The sequence below is a fragment of the Cervus canadensis genome, chromosome 24, assembly GCF_019320065.1.
Source record: "Cervus canadensis isolate Bull #8, Minnesota chromosome 24, ASM1932006v1, whole genome shotgun sequence".
Taxonomy (NCBI): Eukaryota; Metazoa; Chordata; class Mammalia; order Artiodactyla; family Cervidae; genus Cervus; species Cervus canadensis.
Window position 1 is genome coordinate 46,493,811 of NC_057409.1, and position 12,589 is coordinate 46,506,399.

Consider the following 12,589-nt stretch of genomic DNA (forward strand, 5'->3'; position numbering starts at 1 on the left):
GGAGAATAAGGCAAATATAGGGAAAAAGTGTCAGCTTTAAATTTGTATCATTAGCCAGAGCCACGATTCTAGACAGTGAGAAGTCAAATCAGCCATCTCGCCTTTCTTGATTACTGAATCATCTGTGCCTTTTAAATATCACAAGTTGATAAAAATATATTATACAGTAAAACTGCAAAAATTAATGCTTTGTCCTAAATTTAAGTGATTTTGTTCTGTGTTTCCCCCCCCCCCCCGAAGAATTGAATACAATTACTACAAAAAGAAAAGGTAGTGGTGTTGAGCATGGCATATTTTGATTCCATGAAAGAATCGAATTTCTACTTCAAAGGTAAATACCTTAAATTTTACATTAATGTTTTATAAAACATAGAATTGAAATATATCATACAATGAAATATATGTTGCAAATAGAAAAACTGACTTTTTATGAATTAGTTCTAGAAGAAAGCACTAATTACAAAATATATGCAAAATTTTAGTGATGTTCTTAATATTTCTTTATTTACCTTTTTTCTGGATAGAGTCTAGGTTTTCTTTTGTAAATTAGATTTTAGAAGTATGAATTTAAGAAGCATTATAGTAAGTCCATGGAAAATTTGAGTGCTTTGCTAGGGCTATTTTTAATTAAAATAAAAATTCATATATATACACACAGGGATATTTATATAATTTTACATATTATGTGTATGTTATTTAAATTAAAATTATATCCTCTAATGATAAGAGTCAAAGAGGATTTTGGATAAAACCTCAAGAGCCTATATTTACACTTAATTCTTTGCTAATCTAACTCTGACTATGAAATAATTTGGATCTTTATTCCACAAACTTTGCTATCACAATTTATAGCATGCATACAGTATTGATAAGAAATCTTGTGTAGTATAAAGAAGAGTTTGTGGTTTCAAGAAGGTAGCAAGATAAATTTAAGAGCTTTAATATCAGAACCGGATTTAGAAAAGTTGCTATGTATTTGAATATATGAAAATATGATAGTTCTAATATCACTAGAAATTAAATAGTAGGAAGCAGATTTTCTTTTTCTGTGTGCCAGCCAGAACTGAAATATATAAATCTTGCACTTATAAATATACATTATCTCATTGTAGATGAACCAGATGGTGGTAAAATGAAACTCATGTACAAAATTTTGGATACTGAGTTGCTCAAGTTTTCCTATCTTCTCAAGGTGGGATGGGAGTGTGGACTTCACCCTCTTCTGTGAGGTGAGCTCTAACCCCAAGAAAAGATGAGTAGTTTAGAAATCACCTTCTAAGAACTCCAGACTGTCAGCTGTGCAAATGCCAACATCTTTAAACTGAAAATGAACTGAAACTATTGTAAGAACTATCCAGGGAAGCCCTTACATAGCAAAACTGAATGAGAATTTAGAACAACACAAGGATACAGAAATTTGTTTGTATCTGGTAGCAGTGAATATTGGGAGGGAAGGGTGCAGTTTTGGAAGGCAGATAACCTGGGTTCAGGCAAGAAAGGTACATTGCCTGAAAAACATTTAGAAGCAATTCTAAGAGTGACAAAGTCAGCCTGCTTTTATAAGTGCACCAGCAGTTCTAACACGTGAATAAGATGTTCCTCCATGAGACACATGGCTCCCACTGCCCTCCCCCACTTTGGTGTACAACTGTCTAGTGGGGTGCATTTTAAGCCCAGAATGTACTACACATAGAAAACCCTGAACTTTGTTCAGGAGTGTTACTGTTTGCATTATATTGGCATGGATATTTTGGGGGAAAAAATCTAGAATTATCAAATAAGTACTTTTCTCAAAAAAGTAGGATTTTCATAAAAAGAAAATGGCTATACAATTTTAGAATAAAAAAATACGGAAACACTTTATCATCAGAGCAGAATAATAAATATCAATATGCTTGTATTTCCTGTGCTTGGTCCAGTAATATGATCAGAAGTGGTGTTTTACCATGACTCATCTTAATACCTAAATTATTAGATTATTATTATCTATGTTTTGGTTTTTTTTCCTTCTGAAACCTGGGCTTAATCTGAAGCAACCGGAAATATCAAAACTGGAGTAGGGACATAGTGAGCCTAGAACAGCTAGTGCAAGAAAACACAACCTTTTTAAGCGTCATGGGGCAGTGTCAGAAGGTCACACATGCCAGCCTTACAGAGGCTCCCACGATTCAAAGCTGCTCCAAGATGAACATCAAAAAGAGAATGTGAATTATGGTTGAAAAACACAGAATTTATGAAAAGCCACAACTCTACAATGCTATGCAGAAAGAAAATTTCTAGAGAAAGCCTAGAGGAGAAAGAGAAAACGCTGTGACATCCTTACAGGTCAGGGAGAAGGCCAAAGAAAAATCTAAAACTGCGTGGAGATGCAGGACAAGTACCCACAGGACCTGTGGGCCATGCCCACTCACCATCCACATCCCCCTCACTCAGTCCCCCTCACCCTGGCTTCCACAACAGACAAGAGCCTTAGGCTGTGAAAAACGTCAGTTAGAGGAAATGCTGAAGTCTTACCAAAAGAAAGAGAAGGTTATGTTTTCCCAATGGAGCACTGTGAATACCTTGGCATGTACGTTCTCACCCTCCCCCACGCCCCGCCCACTCACCCCTGACAAGTTGCCTTTTGCCATTTGCTGACTTGTGACTCCACTATTTCCCCTGTCTCCAGCCCTTACCAGAATTAGAGGGGTATTCGTCTTTTGGTGGGGTGTGGAATTCCGTGCTAGCTCAGTCAGCAAAGAGTCTGCCTGCAGTGGAGGAGACCCAGGATCAATCCCTGGGTCAGGAAGATCCCCTGGAGAAGGAAATGGCAACCCACTCCAGTATTCTTCCCTGGAAAATCCTATGGATAGAGGAGCCTGGTGGGCTACAGTCCATGGGATCGCAAGAGTCAGACATTGACTTAGGGACTAAGCCTTTTTAAAAAATGTATTTTATTAAAATATAGCTGATTTACAATGCTGTGTTAGTTAGGAAAGTGATTCAGGTATACATATATATCCATTCTTTTTCATATTCTATGGTTTATAGTGGGATATTGAACATAGTTCCCTTTGTAGAGGGGGTATTGTGGTGGTCAGGCAGCCTCAGAGGTAAACACTCTTATCCTTCCTTCCTGTGAAAATAATAATTAGTAGACAATAGATTCTAGCTTTACATTAGATGTCTGTGGATTTTCATCTACACCAATGTCTGAGTGAATGTATATATTAATAGCCACTTTTCATCTGCAAAGGAATTAAATCCACTGTGAGCTTGTGGCATAAATTTTAAGAAAATAACACAAGTGGAATATTCAGTCACTGAATAAATGAAAGCTAATTGTGTTTCTGAGCATGTGCTTCTTCAACTGAGGATGTTTCTCAATCTGTTAGACGAGACCATTATAAAACTTTTATGATGTATCTTGCTCAACTCAATGGTATTTGGTGATCTTGTACAGGTCACTTGACCCTCATGAGCTTCATCATACTCACCAATAAGTAGGATGAATGACTCCTAACTCACAGAATTGTCATGAAAATATAAGCCTTAGATAACATCTACAACAGGAGATGCCCAATAACATTTACTAACATTTTGTTAGTAAAAGCTGAATACAGGGTTTTTGAGAGAAATAATACAGAGTGTCCACTGCTGAAGAATCAGGCAAATTTCAGGTGATTTACTGCAGGCTCTCATTTAGGCATCATAACAACTGTGAGAGAGATATGATTATCTCCTTTGCAAATGAAAACCATGAGGCTCAGAGAAGAATATAAATTTCCAAGTCTCAGACTTCCCAAAGTGGTCCAATGGCTAAGACTCCGCGGTCCCAATGCGGGGGGCCTGGCTTCAACCCCTGGTCAGGGAACTAGATCCCACGTGCTGCAGCTGAGAGATCTCATTTCACCACTAAAGATCCTGCAATGCTACAATGAAAATCAAAGGTCCTGTGTGCTGCAACTGAGACATGGTACAGCCAAATATTTGTTTATAAATATTTTTTAAAAAACACATTTCCAAAGTTTAGCCTAAATGATGGAGCTGGGATTGGATCTTAGTTCAGTCGACTTCCAGAGATGGCTCTTCTATGCCTTTCCGCCTGGAAACTGAATTGGAGAAAAGAAAATAAGTCAAACTGGGAGTACAGTTGGAGGAACAGACTATATCTGAGCTTTGCAATCATATTACAATTTTATTAGAGGAATATACTAGGATTTAAGAGGATACCAAGCATCTGAATTACAGAGCTGAGAGAAGGGACACATGTTTTGCCTTATCCTGAGATTCTTGGCCTATAGTCATTGTAGCCATGTTCGCCAGCAATAAGACTACATTATTATATTTGGGCCATTTTGAAGACATAAAGACATTTTGGAGTCCCCATTCTATGTCCCATCAAATATATTAAAGTGATTCTCATTCCACGATAAATAAACACTTAGCAGACTTTTGAAAGATACTTTTGCTTTTGAGATTGTTGAGACTATGAGTAACAATTTATAGTAGGCTATGATGTCTCCAAAAGCATCAGGCATGTTCAGGATTCTAGTGACATAAACACAGGACATGAGCCTACAGGTTTATTTCAAATGAAATGATATTTTAATGAACCTTAAACCAAAATTAGCAACTTTAGTAGATTTTATATTTTTAAATGCTTAAGAAAGCTTTAAAAAAATTTTGTTATTTAATGTTTGTTATATATTTTTCTGCTATTTTAATATTTTCTGTTATATTAATCTTGCTAAATGTTTAATATTTTAATATTCTAATATTAGTTTCAAGGTTTTAGATCCTTGAAAAGTTCGTAGATCTAGACCTCTACTTTCCAATACATAGCTGCTAGCCACCAATGGTTGTTGAGCACTTGAAATATGGCTAGTGTGAATTAACCATGCAGTAAATATAAATATGCGCTGAATTTCACTTACTTAGAACAAAAAATATGTAAAATTTCTCATTAGTAATTGTATACTTATCTGTTATAATGTTATTATTACCTGATAATATTTCTGATATATTGTCATAATGTGTATTATTAAAATTAAGATTAATTTCATCAATTTTTAGAAACTTTTAACATATGCCTACTAGGAAACTTGACACAAATACTTGTGGCTTGCATTATATTTCTACTGGACAACACTATTCAAGACATGGATCGTGTCTAATGGTTAAAACTGTCCTAATCCTTCACATAAATTTGGCGGTCCATTTGACCTAACCTCCACCCTGAGAAGCTGTGTACATTTTGGCATATAGTAGTGTTTTCTCACTAATATTATGTATGTGAATACATGCCTAGTCACTCAGTAGTGTCCAACTCTTCACGACCCCATGGACTGTAGCCTGCCAGGCTCCTCTGTCCATGGGAATTTTAGGGCAAGAATACTGGAGTGGGTTGCCATTTTCTTCTCCAGGGTATGTTTCTGACTCAGGGATGGAACATGAGTCTCCTGCATCTCCTGCATTGTGGGCAGATTCTTCGCTGCTGAGCCACTGAAACTCTAAAAAATACATACATTGTTTTTTATTATCTTTATAAAAGATTTTAATTTATGGCTATGACAATTTTCACAGCATCTGTGTTTAAGAAAGAAAAACAAACACTTTCACATACACACATACACATGCATGAATTTTATACTTACTCTTTCCTGCATGGTTTGAGAGTAGATTTACTTATCCAGAATGTATATAATCATAATGGATTTTTGCTTAGTTTCCAACATTCAATGAGTCTCTGCTGTTTGTTCGAAGCACTTATTTGTATGAATTCATTTAGACCTCAAAACTATGATAGGCACTATTACTAGTCTCATTTTATAGGGTGGAAAATGGAGGCATTATGAGCCTGAGCAACTCGCCCATGGTCACATAGCTAAGAATTAAATGGACCTGGGATTCAAACCCAGGCAGTCTGGCTCCAGAGGCTGGGCTACTACTATTATTCAATCTTCCCTCTCGTCGATGACAACTTTTCACTTTCTACAATGAAAAGCAGAGTGATTTAAATTAAGATTTAGTGGTTATTTCTTACATATGTGGTTTTTGGAATAGCCTGAAGAATTTGGATACTGCACCTTTCTCCCTAGCCCTGTAAATAAAGTCTCACCCTTGGAATTACCCTCTGGATCCAGGTCAGAGTGACCAAGACCAATACAGGCATTCCACTGACATCATAAGATCTAATAATGGTTCACTGGAATTTGTACATTGCACGCCTTCTAATCAAAGACAGCAGACACTTTTAGGACTCTTTTTTAAAACTTTTTTTTTGTTGTATTTAATAAAAATACATTTTGCTGAGAGCCTAGGTGCCAATTTCATGTGTATTAAAATATCGGAATTCCCTTCAAAGATTATAATGGGAATGCTGGCAGACCCTTCCCTGCGTCAGGTTTGGGTGGGTGGTACTTCTGTATATATCTGTTTTCATGGCATATTTGTGCATTAAAATTAAAATCTTGGTCAGGAATCAGATAGAAGCTTGTATTTTTGATTCACTCTTTTCTGTTATTGCTTATCATCCTCGAAGTTATATTTTCTTGGCATCTTGAAAACAAGGAATCTGGTTCCTATTCCTTTAGGCTATATAAATACACCCTGTTTATATTAAAATGATAAGCAAATATATAAAGTTGGAAAACATGACCACAGAAAACATTTTTTTCTCTCTCTATACTAAGCACCCTGATACACTTCTATTATTGCTAAACTTTTGCCCATGAGCAAAAGAAACTTCTTCACATTTGAACATTTTCAGAGATTACTTTCTATTGTAGTCAGTATTGTGTTTATAAAAATATCAAAGCACATATTTCACAAACATGTAAAAGTGCAATATATGTTCTAGTATCTGTGCATGATATAGCCATAGTTTTCCTTTTTTGTAAATGTAAGTATTTCAATATTTTACCCTACAAATCAAGTAACTTTTAAGACAGCTAAACAAAGTGGAAAAGAGAATCAGGGAGATGATGGACTTGAGTCTAGACTTTACCACTGATGACCTGTGTGACTCTGAACAAGCCCTCTACACACCTGATCCTAAATTTCCTTTTATTTGTGGGGAGACAATAGTAACTACTTTCCAGGGTGGTTATGAAGTACACATAATTAATACAGATTTAAAAATCTCATAGTGGACACTTAATACATATTACCTCCTTGCCCTTCATCTCATTTTTCTTTCATCCATTTATCAAGTTCAGTTAAAGGCAATTTATGTACCAATGAATATTCATTTACAATTTTGAAAACTACAAACAAACCACACTAAGAAACATATTATTCTTCTATTTTTAAAAAGCAAGTTTATCCTTGCTTTTTTTAATGTTTACATTCCATTTGTACATCTTTTGGCTGGTTTCATCTTTTTAGAAAGCATGAATATATCATGGTTTTTAGATTGCAGATTCCTAGCAGATAAGAACTGTCTGTGTAAAAGACTTTAATTCTAAATACGACGTCATAACATTCATGCATTAGTGAATATTTTCTTCTTGGGTTTCTTGTGAATAATTCCCTTTTAATTGCTATGATTATAATAGCAAATTATAATATATTTATAATATATAATTTAGCAAATTATATTTATAATGTAAATTACAAATGAATTTCTGATCGTTGAAGATACTCTTTTTTCTGAATATTTATTTTTATTGATTTATTTATTTGGCTGTGCCAGGTCTTATTTGCAGCATGCAGGATCTTCATCGTGGCATGCAAGATCTTTATTTGTGGCATGAAAACTCTTAGATGCTGCATGTGGGTTCTAGTTCCCTAACCAGAGGCTGAACCCAGGCCCCCTGCATTGAGAAGGTAAAGTCTTAGTCTTTGGACTACCAGGGAAGTCCCAGAAGATACTCCTGTTGCCTATCATTTCATCCCCTGGGCTAGGGCTTTGATTTTAGATATAATCTCATATTTGTGCACAGAGTCCCACCTCATATAAATGTGCCATCTTTGCTTTCTGCCTTCCAGGTCAGGAAAGCCCTGGAACCTACTTGGACTGTGAAGATCTAGGTGAGTTACCAACATCCAATCCCATACAACCCTCAGCCAAGGAGAGATAGGAGTCATCTGATCAGTGTCTCAGCTTCTGTCCTTCCCAACCAAGGGTGGAATGCATTTTGTAGCCTCCTCAGAAATGCCTGTGGACTCAAACCCTTGTGTCTTCGGTAGCCATGTAGATACTTCTTATTGGCTTTTTCCTCCATCTCTACCCAGTTCTTTCTGCTCCTTCCTCCTACTTCCTGGGATCACCTCCCAAATAAACTATGTATGCTCAAGTCCTTGGCTCAGGTTCCACTTTCAAAGGAACCCAATATAAAACCCCGACCTTACAGTTCTCTTAAAATTCTTAATGGTTTCCTTTTCCAGTCAGGATGAAGCCCAAACTCTTTAGCGAGATAAGGAAGATGCTTCAAGTTCTAACTCAGCTTGATCGCCTACTGGCTATCCCATATGCCTCCTAAACTTGAACAGCATTCAGCAAGTTGCTATTCTGGATTATCCTATGTTCTCACATGCCTTTGTATCTTTAGAGATTCTTGTCTTGGTCTAGAAAACTCTTTTCTCCCTCATTTCTCCTTTCACCTTCAATTGACTAGCACCACCCCCACCAACAGCCCAATCAGGTATTTCTATTCACAGGGCACACTGCCATTATAGTCACCATTCCATTTTACTGTAATTGTAGCTTCTGATCTACGAATTTGGTAAAAGTTGATTAACAAATATCACCCTTAATTCCTGAGCATTGTCAATAAGAAAAGAGCTCACTTTGAGGGGAAAGAGAATTAGATAGAACAAAGTTGTCACTGGAGATAAACTTAGAAGTAAGAAAACATTCATTGCCCTTTTGTCAGAGCATTCATGGCTCTGAAAAAAACTGAATTGTCACCTTATATAGTTCTTTAAATTAATATCAGAGTTCTGGAAAAAGGAAGGCTGTAATAGAGACTGAGTTAAACAAAAGTCATATTGCTAGGTATTCGGAAAGAAACTGAGGGTACAGAACAGTGGGGGATGGTGGATTGGCAGATAACCAGGTGTTTTCCTTTTCTCTCTGCATATGTGTTATTTTATTTAAATATAATATATGATGTGTATATATGAAATTTTATATATCTATGCCCATCTATATATCTATATATTCCCTGATAGCTCAGTTGGTAAAGAATTTGCCTGCGGGAGACCCCAGTTTGCTTCCTGGGTTGGGAAGATCCCCTGGAGAAGGAAAAGGCTACCCCCTCCAGTTTTCTGGCCTGGAGAACTCCATGAACAATCCATGGGTCACAAAGAGTCAGACACAACTGAGCGACTTTCACTTTCACTTCATATATATTTCATATCTACCTATCTGCTTCCCAGGTGGCTCAGTGGTAAAGAATCCACATGCCAAGGCAGGAGATGCAGGTTCAGTCCTTGGGTTGGGAAGATCTTCCGGGGGAGGAAATGGCAACCCACTCCAGCATTATTGCTTGAGAAGTCCCATAGACAGAAGAGTCTGGGGGGCTGTAGTTCATACCGTTGTTGCAAAAGAGTCAGACGTGACTTAGCAACTAAACAACAACAATCATTCTGTATGCATTAAAAAGATAAAGTGCTTGGCAGAAGCATACCATGGTGCCCCAAGAATTGTCAGTTATGGTGTCCTTCTTAAGGCTGCTTCAACCAGTCTCACACATGGAAAATTGTTGGTCTGGGTCATTTCACACTATAATCTGCAGGAAGTTGACAAGTTTATCAAGTAAAAGTATAATTTGAATTTCAGATAAACAATAATTTTAATGCATAAATACATCTCATATGTTACATGGGAAATACTTGTACTAAAAAAATATTCATTTATCTGAAATTTACATTTAACTGAACTTCTTGTATTTTATTTGGTAACCCTATCTGGTAGCCTGGGAATCATGGGAATATTCATGTAAGAAACAGACTCACAGCTCTAAGTCTCTAGTCTCTTATTTGAAGCGTTTGAGATAAAGGGCCTCAGGGAGGCCAAAGTTAAAGCAATGTAACTGGTAGACTAGGACGAAGAATTACTACTGGTTGATTGTTTTGGGACCGTACACAAACTGGTCTAGGAAATAAGCTGTGCTTATCCCTCCCTCTTACTAGAATATGAACCCTTAAGAGCAGGTACTATGTTGTATCTTTTAACAAAGATACACCCTTCACAAAAATGAACTCAAAATGAATCACAGTGAGGTTCAGTTCAGTTGCTCAGTCATGTCCACCTCTTTGGCAACCCCATAGACTGCAGCACGCCAGGCCTCCCTGTCCCTCACCAACTCCCGGAGTCCACCCAAACTCATATCCATTGAGTCAGCGATGCCATCCAACCATCTCATCCTGTGTCATCCCCTTTTCCTCCTCCCACCTTCAACCTTTACCAGAATCAGGGTCTTTTCAAATGAGTCAGTTCTTCACATCAGGTGGCCAAAGTATTGGAGTTTTAGCTTCAACATCTGTCCTTCCAATGAACACCCAGGACTGATCTCCTTCAGGATGGACTGGTTGGATCTCCTTGTGTCCAAGGGACTCTCAAGAGTCTTCATCAACACCACAGTTCAAAAGCACCAGTTCTTTGGTGCTCAGTTTTCTATATAAAATGCAAAACTATACAAATCCTAGAAGATAACATAAAAAAAAAAAAACTGGGTGCCCTTGAGTATAGTGATGACTTTTTAGATATAACACCAAAGACATGATCCATGGAGGAAATAATTGATAAGTTTGACTTCATTAAAGTTTAAAAATTTTGCCCTGTGATAGGCAATGTCAAGAGAATGAGAAGACAACACAGACTAGAAGAAAATATTTGCAAAAGACACTTCTAATAAAGGATCATTTTCCAAAAATCACCAAAGACTTAAAACCCAACAATAAGAAAAGAAACAACCCAATTTAAAAAATAGGCCAAAGACCTTAACAGATACTTCACAAAAGAAGATATATGGATCACAAATACACATATGGAAAGATGCTCTACATCATAGGTCACCAGAGAAATGCAAATTAAAGCAATGAGATGCCACTAGACACCCATTAGAATGGCCAAAATCTGGAGTACTGAGAACACTAAATGCTGCTGATGATATGGAATTACAGAAACTCTCATTCACTCCTGGTGGAAACGCAAAATGTTACAGCTACTTTGGAAACAGTGAGACAGTTTGTTTTAAAACTAAATCTACTCACTACACCACCCAGGAATCATGCTTCTTGATATTTATCCAAAGGAGTTGAAAACATGTCCACACAAAAACCTAAGCATAACGTTTATAGAAACTTCCTGCATAATTGCCAAAACTTGAAAGAAACTGAGATGCCCTTCAGTAGGTAAATGGATAAACTTTGGCACAACTGGATAAAGAACAATTGTATGTTAGTCACTCAGTCATGTCTGGCTCTTTGTGACCTCATGGGATGTAGCCTGCCAGGCTCCTCTGTCCGTGGGATTTTCAAGGCAAGAATACTGGAGCAGGTTGCCATTCCCTTCTCCAGGGGATCTTCCTGACCCAGGCATCAAACCTGGGTCTTCTGCATTGCAGGCAGACTGTTTACTGTGTGAGCCACTATTATTCAGCATTGAAAAGAAATGGACTATGAATCCATGAAAGGACATGGAGAAAATTTTAAATGAACATTTTAAATGAATAACAGTCACTTATCAAAAGGCTGCATGGTGATTCTAACTATATAACTTTCTGGAAAAGGCAAAACTTTGGAAACAGATCAGTGGCTGCCAGGGGTTGCAGGGGAGATGAATAGGCATAGCACAGAGGATTTTTAGGATGGTGAAAAACTCTGTATGATATCATATTGATGGACATAAGACATTTGTCCAAACCCATAAAATGTGCAACACCAAGAGTGAACCCTAACATAAACTATGGACTTCAGGTGACTATGATGTGTCAGTGTAGGTTCTTCATTTATAACAAATGTGTTATTCTGGTGGGAGACATTGATAATGAAAGAACTATGTATTTGTGGAAGCACAAGGTAAATGGAAAACCTCTGTACCTTTCCCTCAATTTTACTGTAAACCTTTAGGTTTACAATGGCAGTTTTAACTACTCTAAAAAAATAAAATCTTAATTTTAAAAAGTCACAAGCATGCTAGACAGAAAATGTATAGTAAAGGATTCAATGAGTAATTCTACGAAGAGTAGAAGTATTAGTTCATTAGTTTTCAAGTGTCCTGTGTAAGGACATTATAAAAATATACCAGTCCTCTTTATTGTCTTTTGGAGAGCAATATCAGATTTTTGCAAGGTTTACAGGAACAACTCTGGGATTTTCATAACTGGGCTAGGGTTCTGAAGCATAACCTTTTGTTTTGGTATTAGTCACAAATACCACTTCACCTCTCAGTTCAGTTTTTCTTTGTCCAAGAATGAATTAGACATATAATTTAACAAAGCACAATGAACACATAAGTGAGTTAAAACCAGACTTCAAGGAAATGGATGGATGAATTGAAGAAAGATAAGGGGGTTTTTTTGTTTTCGTTTTTTTTTTTACTTTATTAGTGCCTTTTCTGATAAGCACCAAATTCTCATTAAGATGGTTCTTACTTGTT

General features: G+C 36.8%; 1 long non-coding RNA gene across 1 annotated transcript; it reads left to right on the forward strand.

The window, feature by feature from the left end:
• The first annotated feature begins 237 nt into the window (after positions 1 to 237).
• On the forward strand, positions 238 to 7,986 carry LOC122426542. Its single transcript, XR_006265188.1, has 3 exons — positions 238 to 331; positions 1,113 to 1,229; positions 7,972 to 7,986. It is a non-coding gene; the product is annotated as an uncharacterized LOC122426542 (long non-coding RNA).
• Positions 7,987 to 12,589: the final 4,603 nt, after the last annotated feature.